Raw genomic sequence first — 9,562 nt, forward strand, 5'->3', positions numbered from 1 at the left:
CATGCACGCGCATAAAACGCGCACTGGCACTCAAAACAAAGACGTAATTTCACCAAAAACTAGAGGGTGGCAACAATTATAATTTCTTAAATAGCGGTTAAGTCATTAAAGCCGAGCAGGTGATTTTATATAGAAGGTGATCAAATACCAATATCCTACAGCTGCAGCGGAACATGCGGAACGCGCATTACACACACACACACACACACACACACAGAAAGATCAATACGAAGTAGGGCCAGTGGTGTAGTCTAGGTGACACGCAGGACTACGCCGTATACCCACTAGGAAAGGCCAAGGATTTCCATACACCCACTTAAAAATGTGTGAGGATACGTAACAGCGTTTTGTGACAGAACTTTCACTTGCATTCATGAAATTCACCCCGTCTGTGTTACGAAGCACTTGACTTTTGGACCATTGCGACTGACTATAGCGTCATATACCATCAACGGGGGGAGATGCGACATGAAATATGTCAAAATGCAGCACTATCATGCACAGATCAGCCACACAACATTTAATGTTAGATATATATAACGTTAGACAGGGAGCGCAGATTTATTTTTATGAACGATATGAGGCTGGGAGGGAAAAATCACAGTATACCCACAGGGATTAAAGTTCTTTTTTAAATTTATTCCAAGTTGTGACGGATTTTACCTGGTGTAATATGATTTGTAGAGGCATACAATCTATTTTGATGTTGGTATTAGGTATATAAATGATATATAATAGCCTATATAGCCTACATATAGGCCTTTATTGGCTACAACTATGCGACAGTAACAGAGCGGGGTGCACTGACGCTGAACCCCTCATAGTGATAAGTAGGTGGACATGGCGCGTGGTGCTGAAATAGCCGACATGCGGTGTGTGGTTTGAAAAAAGTAACGCCAGCTCAGTAAATCATTCAAACTTAATGTTTACTTATAGGCTATGTGAATGTGACTGCACCACACATGTGAACAGTAACAAAGCAAATGCAGTTTAATTTTATGAAAAACATTGACAACAAAATCGGCGGAAAAAAAAAAGCTGAATCCGCTTAGCCTATATGCTCCTGAAACGACAGAGCAAACACGCTACATTACTATGGATAATAATTACTAATAATTACAATGAGCCAATAGAAAAAATAATATTAGGCTATTTAAATCTCACTTAATGAGAAAACTGGCATCTCTCATCGGTCACTATTTGTTGGCTATCTGGTGATATGGACCGGACGTCTTTGAGTGTCTAGAAAAGCGCTATAAATCTAATGTATTATTATTATTTATTATTATTATGGACGTCACTTTAATCCGGCAGTTCTCAAGGTTTTTCTGCATCAATCGATTCCTCTAGTGCGTCTTTATCACATTCATTGACGAAAAGGACGACTCGCATGTATAGGTGGAAGCAGGGTGCGAAATAAGGGGGAGCTCGGGGAGCTATAGCTCCCCTAGTGGTGACATGAGCTCCCCTGGAAACATGGTTTGTGAAATTTTGGGGGAGCTCTAAAATATTCTAAATTGCGATGGATTTATTCCAAGTTGTGACGGATTTTACCTTGTGTAATATGATTTGTAGAGGCATACAATCTATTTTGATGTTGGTATTAGGTATATAAATGATATATAATAGCCTTTATAGCCTACATATAGGCCTTTATTGGCTACAACTATGCGACAGTAACTTGCAGCGGGGTGCACTGACGCTGAACCCCTCATAGTGATAAGTAGGTGGACAACGCGTGGTGCTGAAATAGCCGACATGCGGTGTGTGGTTTGAAAAAAGTAACGCCAGCTCAGTAAATAATTCAAACTTAATGTTTACTTATAGGCTATGTGAATGTGACTGCACCACACATGTGAACAGTAACAAAGCAAATGCAGTTTAATTTTATGAAAAACATTGACAACTAAATCGGTGCAAAAAAAAGAAGAAGCTGAATCTGCTTAGCCTATGCTCCTGAAAAACATTTAATGACAGAGCAAACACGCTACATTACTAGGGATAATAATTACAATGAGCCATTCATTAAAAATAGAAAAAATAATATTAGGCTATTAAATCTCACTTAATGAGAAAACTGGCATCTCCCATCGGTCACTATTTGTTGGCTATCTGGTGATATGGACGTCTTTGAGTGTCTAGAAAAGCGCTATAAGTCTAATGTATTATTATTATTTATTATTATTATGGACGTCACTTTAATGCGGCAGTTCTCAAGGTTTTTATGCACCAATCGATTCCTCTAGCGCGTCTTTATCACATTCATTGACGAAAAGGACGACTCGCATGTATAGGTGGAAGGGAACATTCATTGTGAGCACGGAAAATGCGAGTCTCTCACAACGGCTTTGCATTGATGAAACCAGGTAGGATGAACGCATAGTTCGCTGTCCATTCCTCTTTAAATGCCCTGTTTTCACCGTCAACTTTCCTCTTTAGACCTTTGGAGAGTGACATGATGTTTCTCTTGCTAGCTAGCAGGTTAAATGTTTAGCCAACTTCACCCGGCACCAAACAACCAATCCAATAATAATGTGACCTTGTAAGTCTGGGAGGAGGGGAGGAGGGGGGAATCATTATCAGAATAAAACTATGTTAAATAATTATTAGAATAAGTTAGGCTGCGCTACATCATCAGTCCACACATGTATTATTCCAAACTATGGAAAAGGGTGAAACTACGTTGTTGAGAATCACAACACAAACTCGCTAGTCAAGCCAAAATACAGCAGCGAAATGGATTGGACTGCTACCTAGTTAACTAGAACACTACTTTACATTGTTACCTAGTTAACTAGAACACTACTTTACATTGTTACCTAGTTAACTACAACACTACTTTACATTGTTAGCAGGCTCACAAAACAAGCCGTGTTAGTTGACTAGCGATGTGTCATTGATTTTCGACAACGCGGAAATGTATTCACATTTTTCGAAAGAAAAGTCAAAGCATTAGAACGTAGAACGGAAAATCGCACGCGCGCTTTGCGCACGGAAAGCCACCGGCCCCGATTTGGCCTGAATTTTTTTTTACGTCAGGAGATTTTTGGGGGGGGCTTTAATCCCTGGGCTCCCCCGCACACTGTGATTTAATTCGCACACTGGGTGGAAGGGAACATTCATTGTGAGCACGGAAAATGTGAGTCGCTTTGCATTGATGAAACCAGGTAGGATGAACGTAGCCTATAGTTCGCTGTCCATTCCTCTTTAAATGCCCTGTTTTCACCGTCAACTTTCCTCTTTAGACCTTTGGAGAGTGACATTATGTGTCTCTTGCTAGCTAGCAGGTTAAATGTTTAGCTAACTTCACCCGGCACGCAAACAACCAATCCAATAATAATGTGACCTTGTGTAACCCCTCACAATCCGGACAGACCAGGCAGGCACACAGGTTCACTTTCAAGCTGTTTATTTATCTGAATGTGCAAACAAAATGGTGGTTATTTAATGGTAGGCTCCAGCACAAAACAGCTCTCGCCCCATCTCAACCGCTCACAAAGACGAAAGGGGTTCTGCCTTTGTCACAACATCAAATAATTATTAGTTATCATACCATTCATATCATTATAACACACAAGACTAAACCATACCCATGGATACAACATACATACAACATACCTGAATGTGCAAACAAAATGGTGGTTATTTAATGGTAGGCTCCAGCACAAAACAGCTCTCGCCCCATCTCAACCGCTCACAAAGACGAAAGGGGTTCTGCCTTTGTCACAACATCAAATAATTATTAGTTATCATACCATTCATATCATTATAACACACAAGACTAAACCATACCCATGGATACAACATACATACAACATACCTGAATGTGCAAACAAAATGGTGGTTATTTAATGGTAGGTTCCAGCACAAAACAGCTCTCGCCCCTGCATGTCAGCAAAATATAACATTCAGAACACGCCACATGGCCGCCATCTTAGCTCACGCTAACTAGCTGTTAGCTCACAACTTTATCCATCCATAAAATACAAATAAACAAAACATAACTAAAAAGTAATGGCATAAAAACCAATGGTAAACATTAATCTCAAATAATACATTCGGTTTATATTAGTGGCAACTCTTTATCAAAGGAAATATAAAACGGGGACGGGAGCACAAACGTTCACCTACCATCTCAACCGCTCACAAAGACGAAAGGGCTGATCTACGGTGGCCTTCGTCATAAAATTAAATGCGGCCAGTCCAACCACCACTAGGGGCACTACACACCGGATGCAGCCATGGGTAAATCAATTCAAAACACTTAACCAAATGATAAAAAGCAAACGATTTTGATGAACTTCAACCTATAACTTAAATATAATTTATAATAACCCTGTTACACTCTCCCCGCCTGAATTCAACGAAATCGAGACTAACGGGGGAGTAACATAACATCTAAAGACATCCAAAACACGAGGGACTAACTAGCACCATGAAAGTGTCAAAGAATCCCACCATACCCCATAAGCAACACTTTGAATGAATAACACACATATACAACAATGTGCCCTGTCAAGCCACAAGACTGTTCAATAAAGAACTCCTGAGGGCAGTGCTGCGCATATCACAAACCCTTCACAGACGACGTAAAAAGTGCCTTTATACACCTCTCGCATTCAATTCAAACTCAAGACCAGCCAACTACAATGGCACTGCTAAGAGGTATGAAAACACAAACAAAACAACATCTCAAAGGCAAGAAAGCCTATCCCAGTGTGTCTATGCCAAATAAGGAGCTAGCCCACATCTTAAGTTTCTGCGTCTGCACGTTCAACACCCTCTGATTGCTCATGGTTTGAATCAGCCTGTTCACCGGTTTGATGACGCGGCCTACTCTGGATACCACTGTGTCAGCATTGTGAACATGGCTAGATTCTGCTAGCAAGGCACTGGTATCAGCATGAGCGTGGCTATGTGGACCAACCATGGATGCAGTGTGCTCAGAGCTTCCCTCCGTCCGCGGACAGGTGGACCCGCCGATCGACTCCAGAACTGTCCTCCCAGAAACCTCTTCGGCCACTACGCCCCCATCCTGGTCCTGATCGGGTCTGTTCTCATGGGGAGGGGTGGGAGGGTTACTATCCACTGCACGAAGACTCTCCTCGTGTACCGGAATCTGGGACACCCAGTGCCGAGTACGGGAGGTGTGTCCCACTGCACAGTGAAGCCCCGTGAGTTGCTCAGAGATATCCACGGCTCCATTCTCTTCAGAAGCACAGTCAAGCTGTGTGAGTTGCTCAGATGAGATATCCAGGGCTCCATTATCTTCAGAAGCACTATCAGAGATCACTGAGGCACTATCATCATCCTCGGGCAGGACTGGCAGGAAATTCACACAGAGTAACAGGTTATGGTGGACAACTTTTGACTGGCCTGAGACCGGATTCCGCACCTCATAGGTGTGAGTCAGGGGGTTCTTGCTGATCACTGCATAGACAGACCACATCTCCCCATCGGTCAGCCAGCTTCCTGCGTCCTCTCTCTCCCTTGTTCGCCAGGAGAACTCTGTCACCGGGTTCGATATCCACTCCCTTGATTCTCCGGTTGTAGATCTTGGCCTGACGCCTTTGTTCGTCACTGGTGTGTCTTTCTGCCAACACCATAGCTTCACGAAGATCTGACTTCAGCTCCTCAACGTACTGTGGGAACGAGGTTTCACTGTCGTCTCTCAGAGCGGATTTGAACAGGACATCAACCGGTAGGCGTGGAACCCGGACGAACATGAGGTAAAACGGCGGGTCTCATGCGTGGTGCTGTTGTACACAAATGTCAGTGTGTGTAACATTTGAGGCCAGACGTGCTTGGCTCGTGGAGAGAGGGTCCTGATCATGTTCCCCAACGTGCGGTTGAAACGCTCTGCTGATCCGTTTCCCATCGGGTGATAGGCTGTGGTACGAGACTTCTTAACACCGGACACCTGAAGAAGGGCTGCTATCAACTCGCTCCCAAAGTTGGCGCCCTGATCTGAATGTATTCTTTCAGGGAGACCGTAGTAGCAGAAGAAGTCATCCCACAATCTCCTCGCCACCTGTTTAGCGGTTTGGTCAGGACAGTAGAAGGCGTGAGCCAGCTTTGTGAAGTGGTCCGTCACAACTAAGACGTCCACAGGACGGTTCTTAGAATCCTCAGCAGTCCAGAAATCGATGCACACCAACTCCAACGGTGCTGTAGTCTTGATGCTCTCGAGTGGCGCACGGCCCTCTGGCTCTGGGGTCTTGGCTGCAACGCACCTGGGACAGCGTTTGACATGTTCTCTTACATCTCGCTCCATGGAGCTCCAGTAAAACCTCTGTCTCATGAGGGAGAAGGTTCTATCCTGACCCTGGTGTCCCGCATTGTCATGACACCCACGCAGAGCATCCTCTCTCAGTGACGAAGGGACAACGTACTGCTGCCTCTTCTTCCTGGTTACCGGATCTCTGGACACACGATACATGATACCATCCTCCATCACTAACTTGCCCCACTGCCTCATAAGCCTCAAAGCACCCGCAGTCTCACCAGGCCTCTCTCTCCTTGAAGGTCTCCGGTTCCGCTCGACGTAGAACACCACTCTCGCTATGTCAGCATCTTCCCGTTGCTTGTCTCTGAGATTTTATTTTTATTTATTTATTTATTTTTACAATGAATAATGCTTTATTTTTTCTTTTACAAAAAGTCAGTCAAGGTATACAAGAAAAAACTGAACTGAATAATGAACAAGAAAAAAATGAACAAGAAAAAAATGAACTGAAAAATGAACTGGAGTGGAGGAGTGGAGAGGAGGAGTGGAGGAGAGAGTAAGGCAGAGTTGTTCTCCCCTGGTAGGTCCCTGGTAGGGGGGTGGTAGTTCTGAAAGAGGGGTGGGGCAGTCTCCTTGTGGGGAGGGGGGTAGTGTTGTGTGTGGGGGGGGGGGGGGTGGGAAGGGTAGTTTTTGGGTGTTGTGGCTTCTTTAAGGGGAATAGTTCATCATTTTTGGGGGGTTGGTGTGTGTGTGTGTGTCAGGGTTAGGGGTCCATGTATCCCTCCCTGCGCTGCAGTGGCCAGGGAGCGGCAGCAGAGGTCGGGGTGAGGTCAGGGTGGGGTCAGGGTGAGGTCGGGGTGGGGTCAGGGTGGGGTTGGGGTGGGGTCGGGGTGTGGTCAGGGTGGGGTCAGGCTACTCGGCCTGCGTGTTGTTGGCCTGCTGCGTGTCGTTGTGGTCGCTGGCGCGGCTCTCGGCATCGTCGTCTGACAGGTCCACGGACGCCCCGTCACCCAGGTGCCCCCGAAGCCGCCCGGACCGGCTGGAGGAGAAGGTGAGAGGACCGCCACGCCTGAGGCGGATCTTGAGGGTGTTGACCTCGCGGTTCAGCCTCTCTCTGGCCTCCGTGGCGTCGTCCAGCTCCCGCTGTAGCTTCCTGCGGGAGGCGTTGGCCCGGGTGGACTCCTCCTCCGCCTCCTCCAGCTCCCTCTTGAACTGCTTCATATTCTTCAACTGCTTCACTGTGCTTCGGACGATGACGCGAATACCATCAAGTCGTCCAGGTAGCACAACAAGTTCATGAAGTTGAGGTCCCCAAAGATCATCATCATCATCCTCATGAAACTTCCTGGGCTGTTACACAGACCCTGAGGAAGTCTGTTATACTCATGGAGGCCGACAGGCGAGGCAAAGGCAGTGAACTTCTTACTGTCTTCGTGCAAGGGGACGTTATAGAAGCCACTGGTAAGGTCCATTGTACGGAACAACACGTTCCCTCCTAGAGCTGCCAGGCAGTCTGCCTGATGTGGAAGAGGGTAGGCATCTTTCACTGTCCTGGCATTGAGAGAGCGGAAGTCAGTACAGATGCGCAGCTCGCCATCTCTCTTCCAGACGAGGACAAGTGGAGAGGCAAACTCACTAGTTGACTTTCTGATGATGCCTTTTTCCTCCATTTCATTCAGTGTTGTCCGGAGCTTCTGGTAGTGCGCTGGCGGCACGCGCCGGTACGGCAGCTTGAATGGCCTCTCATCTACTAAGTGGATCTTGTGAACAAAGTCCCTCACTTCGCCACAGTCGAGCCTATCCTTGGAGAAGATATCAGAGTATCTGAGAGCGAGCTTGCACATCTCCTGCCTACAGTCCTCAGAGACCTCACATGAATCGAGATCCAAGTCACTCAGGCCACTCTCTCTCAGAGCTCCCGTCAGGTCAGACGGAGGTGGGGCCCGTTCAGCTGTGACATGTTGACTATTGGACTTTAAACATGGACCATCAGCGGGCTGGAGCTCCTCAACAGCCAGGCATGGATACACATCTGCCAACTTGGCGTTTCTTCTCATCGTTATTGGCTTGTCCGTGGGGTTTATGATCTTCATGGGGACCCATCCATCTCCCCACAGAGGAGTCACCACTCTGCCAACCAGGACGTTTCTCGGGATTGCATGTGACTTTGTTGGCTCAACCACCACGGTGCAGCCCGGGGGTCCACGTGATTTCTCTGGAAGCTTCCCCCACACCAGGTGTTCATGTCCAGGCAGGAGAGTGACGGCTTGGTTGAGTTTGACCGTTCCAACAACGTCGGGCACATCATCACCCTTCCACCGATTGATGCCGGAGAGCATAGCAAGGAAGTCGTCACGCCCCCCAGCCACAGGACCAACTGTCTCAGAGATAATTTTCCAATATGTGTCTGAGTCCTTGAATTTGTGAGTCAGATACTTGATCACATTTGTCCCTATGATGAGCTCATCTACCTGACCCGGGACAACTAGTGTGGGCACCGTCACTGTACATCCATAAACCTCAAACTGTAGATCACAAAGTCTCTTAGGATGGACTCTCTTTCCTCCACATCCTATCAGTACTATATCTAAGTCACTCTGAACATCACTGTCTAGAGTGCCAGCAGCAATGAGCCGCTGTTCAACAGCCTCACTAACAGAGCATGCCATCGAACCTGTGTCCAACATGGCATTCACTGTTACACATCCATTAACAGCCACAGGTGTGTAAAACAAACTATCACTACCATTTAGACGCTGTATGTTCTGAAGGATGACTGTCTGACGACTGGGAGCACTCTCACAGACTGACTCATATACTGACTGTAGATCATCACTGAGGGTATTATCACTTAAGCCCACATTGCCCCTCTCCAAATGCAGGCTATCTAGTTTCCCTGGTTAGACGAGAAGATTTGGGCACTTGGTGCAGACAGAGGCGCAGGGAGGGGGTGTACATTCGGGCACTGTAACTTCATGTGCCCTGGCTGTTTGCATGAGAAACACAGGTTGTGCTGCCTACAGTGAGCAGTGGTAGTGTGAGAACTGTCACCACAGACTGTACAGGCTCCTGAAGCTCCCCCTTCCCGGGACGAGTAAGGTATATTGACACATGACTCATAACGCCTCTATAGGAAGTCACATGACTCATAACACCTCTATAGGAAGTCACATGACTCGTAGCATCGAGTGGAGAAAACAATTATCTATATACAATCAGTACAATTGTTAGCCAACATAAACCCTGTATTATAACAAAGTAATACTGAACGTATTCCTGACATACAGCAAAATAAAACCCAAACTGGACAGTATATTCAATATATACAAGATAAAC

Source organism: Nansenia antarctica, assembly GCF_963989245.1.
Source record: "Nansenia antarctica genome assembly, chromosome: 19".
Classification (NCBI taxonomy): Eukaryota; Metazoa; Chordata; class Actinopteri; order Argentiniformes; family Microstomatidae; genus Nansenia; species Nansenia antarctica.